General features: G+C 33.0%; 1 long non-coding RNA gene across 1 annotated transcript in view; it reads right to left on the bottom strand.

The window, feature by feature from the left end:
* LOC118526557 (uncharacterized) overlaps positions 1–12,133 on the bottom strand; it is a 68,081-nt gene that overhangs the window by 1,205 nt on the left and 54,743 nt on the right. Inside the window, exon 2 of the long non-coding RNA XR_004912677.2 lies at positions 1,959–2,021. This is a non-coding gene — a long non-coding RNA (uncharacterized LOC118526557). The remainder of the gene's footprint in view (positions 1–1,958; positions 2,022–12,133) is intronic.

Raw genomic sequence — 12,133 nt, forward strand, 5'->3', positions numbered from 1 at the left:
AGGGCTATTTGATGTCACATATAACTTCAAGAGAGACCATTTCAATGAGTCTACAACCTACATCTCTAAGTAATAAGAATGTTTCATTGTATTATTCAGTACCTTGCAGAGGCCCATTAAATGTTTGCTGAAAGGAATTTAATTGGGAGTAAAGCCAAAAAGTCTGTTGGTAAATGTGAATATGAAATGTTTTATTAATTTCTACATACTTTATCTTTGCACTTTCTACTCTCCTTTGTTTTCATAGTAAAAATATGAAATTATTGATGCATGATAACTGTGAGAAGCAATGCAAATAATTCCCAAAGGAGAAATGAAAGGGGTGGTAGTAATAATATATATAATCATTTTATTAAAGTTTAATATATAGCTCTTATATTCATAGACATAGAATATTAAGTTCTTATGTTCACACATGGAATATACTTAATATATTATCTAGTCCAACTTCCCATTTATACATTCATTTATACATATGTTTATTTTCTAATTGATTTATATATTAATTCATATATGCATTCACTTAAACTCTTAGCTTTAATGAAAATTAAGGAGAATAGCACTTGCCTCATAGGCTTTTCATAAATATTCAATGAAATAATCGATGCTAAATGTACAACATATTATCTGATAAATGGTATACACTAATATTACTATTATTAAATTAAATATATTTTTATTGAGAGTCCGATATGAGCAAAGCTCTATGATGAAAAAAATGAATAAACATGTAACCAACTCTCTAGTTACATCTTGGTAAAGAAATTAAGAAATACATCCATATAATATTAATAAAAGAATGTGATGATAGGTTCCAGAAGAAAAAGTTTTATGAGAGGGTAGAGAGTTCCAAAGACCAATGTCCTTCCTTCTACAGTATATATGACAAGCACCTCAAAAATTTCTTTTTGCAGTTTTTTCACTGATTCACTAGTTAGCCCATTCCATTTTTTAAGAAGTTTAATTATTATAAATCATATTCCATTATTCCATATGGAAGCTGACTTCAGTACTTTCCAAAATAGTTTCCATTTTATTTCTACCCTCTATCAGGTAAATTTCAAGCAAATGAAAATCAAATGGGGAAAATGCTAAATAATTTTCTTCAGTTTGGTTTTCTTTTTACACAGAAGCTAATAAATGGTAACTGAATTATTCTATATATAACACTATTAGTTTTATTTCTGCTGACTTCTAAATAAAATAGCCTAGTCAAAAGGATAAATAACAGACTGACCTAACCACATGTTCCCAATGTATTATTAAACTGCACTGTATTTCCTTTGGGAAGAAATTACACTGCCATTTCCTTTACATTTTTTATATCAATAGATGTCTGAATTTCACTTGAGCTACAGAATAGGGCTGAAGGAATAAAATTTGACAAAGCTAGATTCAACTAATGAGAGGTAAGAGAGCTCAGAGAAGCTTGAGTTTTGCCATGAACTCTAGTTTTCATTATAGTGTTTGGGGAAACAGGATATATCAAGGAGAGGGATTAAATGGCATGGGAAAGGGTGAACATAATTAGATTTTATGTTTGAAGAGGTATACTGGAAAATATGCTGTCAAAATCTGACACATACCTTCAGTGTTTCAGTTACAGGCAATATTGTTTCCCCAAATAAGACTATTTTTTAAGGTATTTATTCACTTGGTGTTTTCCAATTTAAGCTAAATTATTGAGCTTCTTGTTGACATTATTTGTTACTGGAAATGAGAGAAATGAATGTGATATTTGCCTTAGAATGCTTATTCTCATATTCTGCTCTTGTGATGTCACATTTTACCTGTCTATATTTGGTGTTGCTTATTACTGTAGGCAGCAAGAGATGTGCACATGTCAAACTGCCTCTAGCTGGCAAATATATTTCTGGAAGACATAATGTTTTAAACAGGAAACACAGGAATGTCTACAAGCCAATCTGTTGACAAGTAATAAAGTATTCATACTATACCTCCAGCACAAGAAGTTGAAAGGAAGCTCTTACTGGTAACATTCTTCTGCATGTATTAAAAAGCTAATAATCAGGAAAAAAAAAGTCTTTACTCCTACAAAAAACAAGTTTTACAAAGATTTGGGTTAAATGCAAATGAACTGTTAAAACTATTAAATGAGAATTTCTATCTCCTTTTTTCTTAGGTCATTCAATGAATACTTTAATACAAATATAACACATAGTTAATGTTATTTCTATTATAGGATTATACTGGTGTTAGGAAAAAATGATTCACAATCCCAGAAAATTTATTTCCTATATTTCCTTAATCATAGGTTATGTCTCTGAAACTCCAACCCACAAAGAAAGTAAGAAATAAAAGAAAAATAACAACTATCAAAGAAACTTTTCACAATGACATCTGTTTTTAAATTTTTTTAAATATTTTATTTATTTGAGAGAGAGACAGAGCACACAAGCAGGGGAGGGACAAAGGGAGAGGAAGAAGCAGACTCCCCACTAAGCAGGGAGCCCAATGTGGGGCTCAATTCCAGGAACCCAGGATCACAACCTGAGCCCAAGTTAGACACTTAACCGACTGAGCCACCCAGGCACCCCACAATGACATCTGACTTAAACAAATAACAACATCTTAACTACAGGCAAAATTTAACTTCATTTAAAACTTTTCAGAACAAATTATATTAAAAGAATACCTGCATTTAAGTTTTAAAATGTTAATGTAATATTCAGTATTTCATATTTTCTGAGTAAATGAACATTTAAAATATTATGCCACAGATTTCCATTTCTGGTCAAGATGGAATGACAAAAACCAGATTTACTCTACTCACTGAAACAAACCACTATCAGACAGAATATATGAGATATTTATTAAGACACCAAATACCAGAAAATGAAGGCTAGTGATCCTTGAGAGATGGTACATGAATGTTGTGAGCGCTATGTGATTCTATAGTACTGGAGAGAAAACTTTACAATGCATGGGGCATTCAGTAGAGTATACAAGAGAGCCAACTCAGTAATGGTGAGTAATTAGCCTTAGACTGAGCACTACTCTGGATCTTTGTAATAAATCTTAGAAGCAAAATTTAAAGGACAAAACAATTTTCAACTTATTTAACTGAGTCCCAGTAGAAAGCTTAAAAGCATTTATAGAAATACAAAAATATTCAACATTCAGGAGGGAATATTCACAATTATCAAGCATGCAAAAAGTAGGAAAAAGCCAACCCAGAACTAACACATGTGCTAGAGCTAGCAAACATTATAAGAATTATAACAGTTATATTCCATCTGTTCAAAACCTAAAGGAGAATCATAGAAACTATTAAAGATATACCAAAGTATACAGAATTAAGAAACTTATAAAGATCACAGCAGAAATAAATGAAATAGATGAATAGGAAACAAACAAGAAAATCAATGAAACCCTAAACCCTGTGTCCTTGAGAATATCATTAAATTAGTAAACAGCAAGCCAAATTGATCATGATAAAAGGAAGATTTCACTAGACATTCTACAGATATTAAAATGATAAGAATGTATTATGAAGAACCATATGCTAATAAGTCTGACAATTTAGATGAAATGACAAATTCTATCTCAAAAGACAAAAGCTCATTCAGAAGGAAACATACTGAATATCTCTACATCTATTAAAGAAATGGAATTAATGGAATTTTTAGTCAAAAACCTGCTAACAACAAAAGCAAGTCAAACCAAAATGGGTTCACTGGTGAATTTTACTAAACATTTAAGAAAAAAAATAATACCAATTCCACATAAACTCTTACCAAAAATGAAAAGGAAATAATACTTTTGAACTATTTTTATGAAGCTGGCATTATCCAGATGCCAAAAGCAGTCATACATTACACAAAAACTATAGAGAAACTTCTTCAACTTGATAAAAAGTACCTATGAAAACCCTACAACTGGGGCGCCTGGGTGGCTCAGTCAGTTAAGCATCTGCCTTCGGCTCAGGTCATGATCTCGGGATCCTGGGATCAAGCCCTGCATTGGGCTCCCTGCTCGGCGGGAAACCTGCTTCTCCCTCTTCCACTCCCCCTGCTTGTGTTCCCTCTCTCGCTATGTCTCTGTCAAATAAATAAAATCTTTGAAAAAAAAAAAAAAAGAAAGAAAGAAAAGAAAACCCTACAGGTAACATCTTACTTAATGGTGAATGAATAAATGTGTTCCATCTAAAATCAGTAACAAGACAATAATGTCCATTCTTACCACTTCTATTCAATGTTGTATTGGAGTTCCAAGCCAAAGCAATAAGTAGGAAAAAAAAAAATGAATCCACGCACCCAGATTGGAATGAAAGAAGTGAAATTCTTTATCTGCAGACAATGTGATCATCTCTATAGAAAATCTGATAAACTACTACAACTGAGTTTAACAGGGTCCCAAGATAGAAGACTTGACACCAAAAATTAATTATATTTTATACTAACACCATCAGAAAATAAATCAGAAAATAAAATTTTAAAACAATACCATTTAAAATAGCACCAGAAATTTGAAATACCTACAGAGAAACCTGACAAAAATGTGATAGATCTGTATAGAAAAACTACAAGATATTGCTGAGAAAACTTAAATATGACCTAATGAATGGAGAGATATACCTTGGTTGTAGGTTAGAAGACTCAATATCCCAAGATGAAAATTATTTCCAAATCGATCTATGGAATTAATGTAATCCCAACCTAAAATCAGGCAGGCTTTCTTTTTTAGAAATTAAAAACTGTTTCTGAAAATCATATGGAAATACAAAGAACAATTTTGGAAAAGCAAAACAAAGACTACCTATTTCAAGGTTCTTTATAAAGATTTTGCAATCAAGACTGTGTGGTGTTGTCATTAATAATATCACAATTATATCAAAAGAATTGTATAGTTCAGGCTTAGGTCTAACATATAAAGACAACTGATTTTTGACAAAGGTAAACAGGCAATTCAATGAAGAAATGATAGTCTTTTCAACAAATGGTATTGGAACAACTGAATGTGCAAAATAAAATAAACTTAGGTTACACACATTATACCATACACAATGATATAAAATGAATCATAGCACCTATTTAAAATTGAAAACTATGACGATTATAGAGTAAATACATGAGAAATTGGTGATGTTGAGTTAGCTAAGAATTTTAAAATATGGCAAAAGGTGTAATCTGTAAAAGAAAAAAATCTTTGGCTCCATTGAATTAAAAACTTCTGTTCTTCTAAAGGAACTATTAGGAGAATGAAAAGAGAAGCCACAGACTAAGAGAAAATATTTGAAAATAAAATATTGATAAATGGCTTTTATGTAGAATATTTATAGAATCCTCAAAACTCAATAATCAGGAAAGAAATAATCCAATTTTTTAAACGAGTAAAAAAATTGAACAGACACTTCCAAAAAGACCTACAGATAAATTACATAGATGATAGATAGATAAATGATATATAGACAGCAAATGGACTCAAAGATGGGCAACATCACTAGTTATTTGTTAAATGAAAATTATAACCATAGTGAGACAACATTACATACCTATAAGAATATAATATAAACAAACAAATAAATAAGATTGAGCTTACCACATGTTGATAAAGACATAGAACTGAAATTCTCTGGGACATGATATTTGCAAGTGACATATCTGATAAAGGGCTAGAACCCAAAATACTTAAAGAACTTATGAAACTCAACACCCCCCCCAAATAATACAATTTAAAAATGGACAGAAGACATGAACAGACATTTCTCTGAAGAAGACATACAGATGGTCAATAGACATATTAAAAGACGCTCACCATAACTTATCATCAAGGAAATGCAAATCAAATCTATAATGAGATATCACCTTGTATCTGTCAAAATGGCTAAAATCAACAACACAGGAAACAACAGGTGTTGATGAGGATATGGAGAAAAAGGAATGCTTGTGCACTCTTTGTGGGAATGCAAACTGGTGCAGCCACTCTCAAAAACAGTATAGAGTTTCCTCAAAAAGTTAAAAATAGAACTACCTTATGATCCAGCAATTGCAGTACTGGGTATTTACCAAAAGAATACAAAAACATGAATTCAAATGGATATATGCATCTTTATGTTTATAGCAGCATTATCTACAATAGCCAAGATAAGGAAGCAGTCCAAGTGTCCATGGATTGATGCATGGATAAAGAAGATGTGATATATATATATCTGAAGATATGGACACACATGCACACACACACAATGACATATTATTCAGCCATAAAAGGAATGAAATCTTGCCATTTACAATGACATGGATGGAGCTAGAGAGTATCATGCTAAGCAAAGTAAGTCAGACAGAGAAAGACAAATACCATATATTTTCACTCATATGTGGAATTTAAGAAAGCAAAGGGGAAAAATTAGAGAGAGAGAGAGAGAAAGTAAGAAATAGATTCTTAACTATCGAGAACAAACTGATGGTTACCAGAGGGGAGGGGATAGGGGGATTGTTTAAATAGGTGTTGGGGATTAAGGAATACACACACTCGTGATGAGCACAAGGTATTGTATGGAAGTGTTGAATCACTATACTGTACACCTGAAACCATGAAACTAATATAATACGTATATTAACTAACTGGAATTAAAACAAAAATTTAAAGTAAAATTTAAAATAAAAACATATAAAAAAAGGAAGAAAAAAAGAACTGAAATTCTCATACATTAATGTTGAGAATATAAAATGGTACAATCACTTTGGAAAAGTGATTTTATTATTTTAAATTGTATTGTATCATGACTGATCAGAGCAGCTTATTTATATTAGCCAAAAGTTTGGTAACAACCCACATGCCAACAAGTGAATGGATGAACAAACTGTGGTATATTCATATAATGTAGTGCTACTCAGCAAAAAATAGTAATTATCTATATATGCTACAACATGGATTAATCCCAATTTATTTATGTCAAGTAAAAGGAGACTGACATAAAGAGTACAATTTTACTTATAAAAAGTTCTGGAAAACCATTAGTAATCTAGATTGTCAGAAAGCAGATGAGCGTTTTCCTGAAGAGGGGAGGAGTGGGAAAGAGATGACTCATGGACAGAAAGAAATTTGGTAGTGATAGATATGTTCATTTTCTTACTTGTGGATATGGTTTCACTGTTATATAACTACATCAAAACTTATCAAATTGAATAATTTTAAATAAGTGCAGCTTATTATATGACACTTGTTTCTCAATAAAGTTGATAAAATATATAATTATAAATTATTTTCACTAAATAGCTTACCATGTACTTCAACATGATTTTGAGATCATCATTATAAACTATTATAACCTATTCCAGATTCATAAGTTCTTTGTACATATATATTTATATAAGATAAAGAAACATATCATTTTACACTTCCTCAATAACAAGTTCTAGGACTTTAGAACTATACATATTTTTTTAAAGTTACTGAGACAATTGAAGTGGGCATAGCAGTCAGGTACCCTGCTAGGATGTCCTTTCTCTAGATGATAACCTAAATTAGAAATTACATGTTCTAATTTAACTTGAAGAAAGTACATAAAAGCAAGTGTTAAGATGTATGTTTGCATGTATTTCTACTTTAATGAAATTGGTGTTGAAAGGTGCTTGCTTATATGTGAGAGAGATTCTATAAGTTGCCAACTACATCTCTTCATTTTAGACTATCTGAAGGAAATGTACTTTTAACTCTTAAAAAAAGGGAAATGACATGAATTTTATATATGGGAGCTTTGCCTAAGCTTCAACTATAAAATGACACTGAAATGGAATAAAGTATCATGAGTTGGGTTCCCTAGAAACAGACCCTGAGACAAATATTTGAGGTAATCCTAGAAAGTAACAGTACAGTAATGAGGAAACAAGAGGAAAATCAATATAGGATATTAGTAAGCAAGATATCATTTTCAGCAAGTAGGACTCAGTCCCACTGGGAATACCTGGGAGACTATATATATATATATACACACACACACACACATGAATGAGAGGCCAGGAAGATGGTGTATCTATTTGCCAATTCTCCTTCATCATTGGTTGAGAGCTGCTCCTGGGTATGTTCTGTCTCCTATACTTCCACATACTCCAGGTGAGGGGCTGAGCATACTCCTCAGATCAGAGAAGGCCCTCAGAAAGTACAGTGCCCACGGAGTACCTGGGTGACTCAGTTGGTTAAGCCACCAACCCTTGATTTCTGCTCAGGTCATGATCTCAGTGTTCTAGGATTGAGCCCCGCATGGCGGCTCTCTGCACTGAGTTGGGGAGTCTGCTTGAGGATTCTGTCTCCCTCTCCCTCTGCCCCTCCCCCCTAAAATAAATAAATAAATCTTAAAAAAAAAAAAGTACAGTACCCACTTAAGCTTAGTGCTGAAGTGATATGGATGACAGTTTCTCCTTCTGAAGGAAGTAAAAATCACATTCTATATTCCTCAAGAATTTGCTACAAATGGAGATTCAGAAACAAGAATGATGATAAAAGCAGTATTTAATAGAAGCAATGTTTCTATAAGTGTGCACTAGGTTAATTAACATGAGGTTAAAACAAACAAGCACAAGTTTCAGTCCAAAGCACCAGGATTTGGGAACTATAAATTAAAGATAAAATGAGTAGAGGCAACCAGTTATCCAGCTAGACTCTCATGAGCTCTGGTATAAAATTATATACATTTGCAGAGATAATACTATAAAACCTATGGAATGGTGGAAGAAGCAATTGGAAGAATTTTATTAGTTGAGATTTTACAGATTACAATGGAATAGTGATGCAGAAGTTAACTCATACAAAGGGGTTTTATTATAAAGCTACATGGAAGGAAGGGAACCCAAGAAAGTGTCAGAACAGGAGAATTTGATCAGTACATTTTGCCATTCAGGATGCAGCAGTATTCTGGAGCACCAATTATCAGCCTTAGTGACCTAGTCAGCTTGTTTTTCTTTCAACAGAGAACATCTAATAGCCCTACTCTAGGGACTTGGCAACAGTAATCCCCTTTCCCCCTTTCTTCATTCCTGCTTCTGTGGCTACTCTTTCTTTCCATTGTCTCTCACTATGGTTCCCTCTTTCTCTCTATGCTCCGTAGTCAAATTCCCCAAGTGATATGATCTAACTGTATCAGTTGGTCACTCTCTAGAGACAACACTATGAAGCAGCATTCTTATTCCAAGCCAGTTTAGGAATGGTTGTCTTGGCTAGGGTGTAGTAGTTGTACAACGGTCACCCAGTCAGATGACAAAAAAATCTGACCCCCTGTGAAAAGGACCCTGTTTCTGGTCTCTCTCTTTTAGAAGGGAAATTGAGTGTGCTGCTTTGTCGTTCTTGAAATCTACCAGGAAAGGGAGAGCAATGGTTAGGTTTCCACTAAGCTTCTCTCTATGAGTAAATATGTTTCCTGGAATGGTGTAATGGATTTATGTAGTGAAACAATTAGCTAACGGGTATTATTTAGTTTCTTAATAAAGACTCAGCACTATGACACAGACATGGTAGCTTGTGACATGGCAAATTGGTTGAGAAAGTGACACTTGAACCAGAGACCATCCCAAGCAGAGAAACTATTAAAAGAAGTATTGGAGAACCAATGCATATGTTCTCATAATGGCAACTGGTGCCTTTTGACCTTTCTCATATGTTCACAATTTTGCTTAAGGTAAGCCCTAACAGCCAGCAATATAAATTCCTGTTTATTTATTCAAAATTCAGGACATCACTTTCATTCCATTCTTTAAAAAATTAAAATAACAAGGCAATGTTACCAAAAAATACCCCCTCTGCATTTTAATGATACTGTTTTTTTAAATAAGCAGTTTCAGATTTAGTTGTGATTTATATATGACAAACAAAAAAGTTTTATTGACACTATCATTATCAGTAGTGTAGCTAAATTAATATAATTGAAAAATGACCATATGTCAACTCATCACAATAAATATATTTTAAACATCTTGAATTGGCATAGCACTTACAATTAAGTTGCACAATATAGCTTCAGATAGAAGCCATGGCAAAAATGTTTTTTAAGTTGTGGCTTCAGCTACAAGGTGACTCTAATTTAAGGGAATCTTTAATTATTAATACTTCTGAGAAATGTATAAACTCCTTTCCCTTTTGCCCTCAATAACAACAGCTCCTACAGGCAATGTATTTTCTAATACTCTTATTACTTCATCTGTTAGCAGTTTGCTAAAAAAAAAAAAAATACTGACAATGCCAAAGCTAGTAATGAAGTTAGCTGGTGAATCATAATGCTGTACATCTTTTTGACATAGAGCATAGATGTCTTAATAATTGGCTGTAGATGAGTGCAAAGAGTGAAGAGATTTTACAGAAGATAATTCTTGCATATCATGTCTAAGAGCTGAAGGGAAATACAAATATTTCAAATAAAAATATGTGGAATATTCTAACTCCTGGCCTTGTACCAGGGTCTGTGGGTAACACAGGAAGAATAAAACATAGTTACTGATTACTGTGAGCTTAGAATCTATGAAAAGTTAAGTAAATTCCAATAACAGTTCAAGATAACAAAAGAAGATTTGACATATTGGCCCATGATGAATATAACCTATGTAGATGATAAATGCATTAAGTGCTCTGTACATGATGATTGCATGTTAGGAAAGTTAAATTGAGAATCACACTGAATATGCTTAAGTTTAGTTTAAATTGAGCTACAGACTATATTTTAATGTTTTAGTTTTAAAGAGACATTGAATTAGAGGTAATTTTATACTCAGAATACAAATGAAAATATTTATATCTCAAAGTGCTACTCACTATGCTCTAATTATGATGAAGCAAATCAGTTAATAAGAATTAAGCTCCCAAACCCTAGAAGAAAATAGCCTGTGACCAAGGAACTAACTGTGATGTACAAAAGCAATGTGATGCAAGGAGACATGCAAAGTGGACTATGATAAGCCTGAAGTCTTGACAAAGAGTGGGGATGCTGCGGTGTACAGTTTGCTTATTTGGATGTTGCTCCATGACTATATACACTTTCTATAACATTCACTTGTAAGAACAAACTACTGGAAAAAAAGGGTGCTATAGCCATCACGTCACAGTCCAAACATGGCCATTAATATGCTCTCTATCCAGCTGCATCTCTCATGAGGGAGATCCATCATGTCTGGGAGGTTCTATCATTTGCTTCCCTTTGTTTTTTCTCAAGTATACCAAATTGACCTCTTTCCCATTTTTTTAAGTGCCACCTATGGAGTGTTTGAATTTGTCTGTTGTGTATGGGGAAGGAGAAAAGACTGGATAGGTAAGTGATTGAAATGGTTTTCCCCTAATTCCTTTAGTCGTTCTCCACCAGGGTCATTTGCAAATGTGGGGGCAGTTTTAGCTACCTCTGGCTTGCAGTGACCAGGGGACATACATGCTAAATGTCCTACAATATATGTCAGAGCTATGCAGAATGAAGAATTTTCCCATCAAATTGTGCTAATAGGGTTACCACTGAGAAGCACTCTAAGAGGGGTTTTAGAAGAGGAAACTATTACCTCAAATTTAGTAGATATTTTGGGAAGATTTGTTTAATATGTATAATATATATGACCTAAGCTAGTCTGTACTTTATGCCTTAGAAGTCCTCATAAACATAATACAAATTTTTTAAAAAATTAGAGTAAATCTATTGGAGATTACTCTATCTTCTCACTGCTAGCCCAGCCCCACTAAATTATCATAGTGGAAATTATTCAGCAAAAATATTTGCAAAGATTTTTATTGCATCTAATCAAGAAATAAAACTCCAAGGAAATGGCTATATAAGTATTATTTACAATCATTAAATCATGATCAAAGATACTCATTTATATAATTTTAAAGCATGCAAACTGTATGTGTTTATATGTTTCTTGCTAAGGAGAGAGATTGATAGACATATAATCATGGAAATTTATCTAATGTGACATGCAAATCACTCTGAACACTTCAAAAAGAGAGAACAAATTTTTGTGACAACAGCGAAATGATCCTATATCTGCTTTGTGTACAGATGTGTGTGTTTGTTTCTTGCATTATCTAGCTGAGGCAGTTTTAACATGAGGTTAAGAATGTAGTTCAGGGAACAGACTGCCTGGGTTTAAATTACAGCTCTGCTACTTACTAGTACAATGACCTCGAGCAAGTTATTTAGCTC

This window comes from Halichoerus grypus, chromosome 5 (assembly GCF_964656455.1).
Source record: "Halichoerus grypus chromosome 5, mHalGry1.hap1.1, whole genome shotgun sequence".
NCBI classification, from domain to species: Eukaryota; Metazoa; Chordata; class Mammalia; order Carnivora; family Phocidae; genus Halichoerus; species Halichoerus grypus.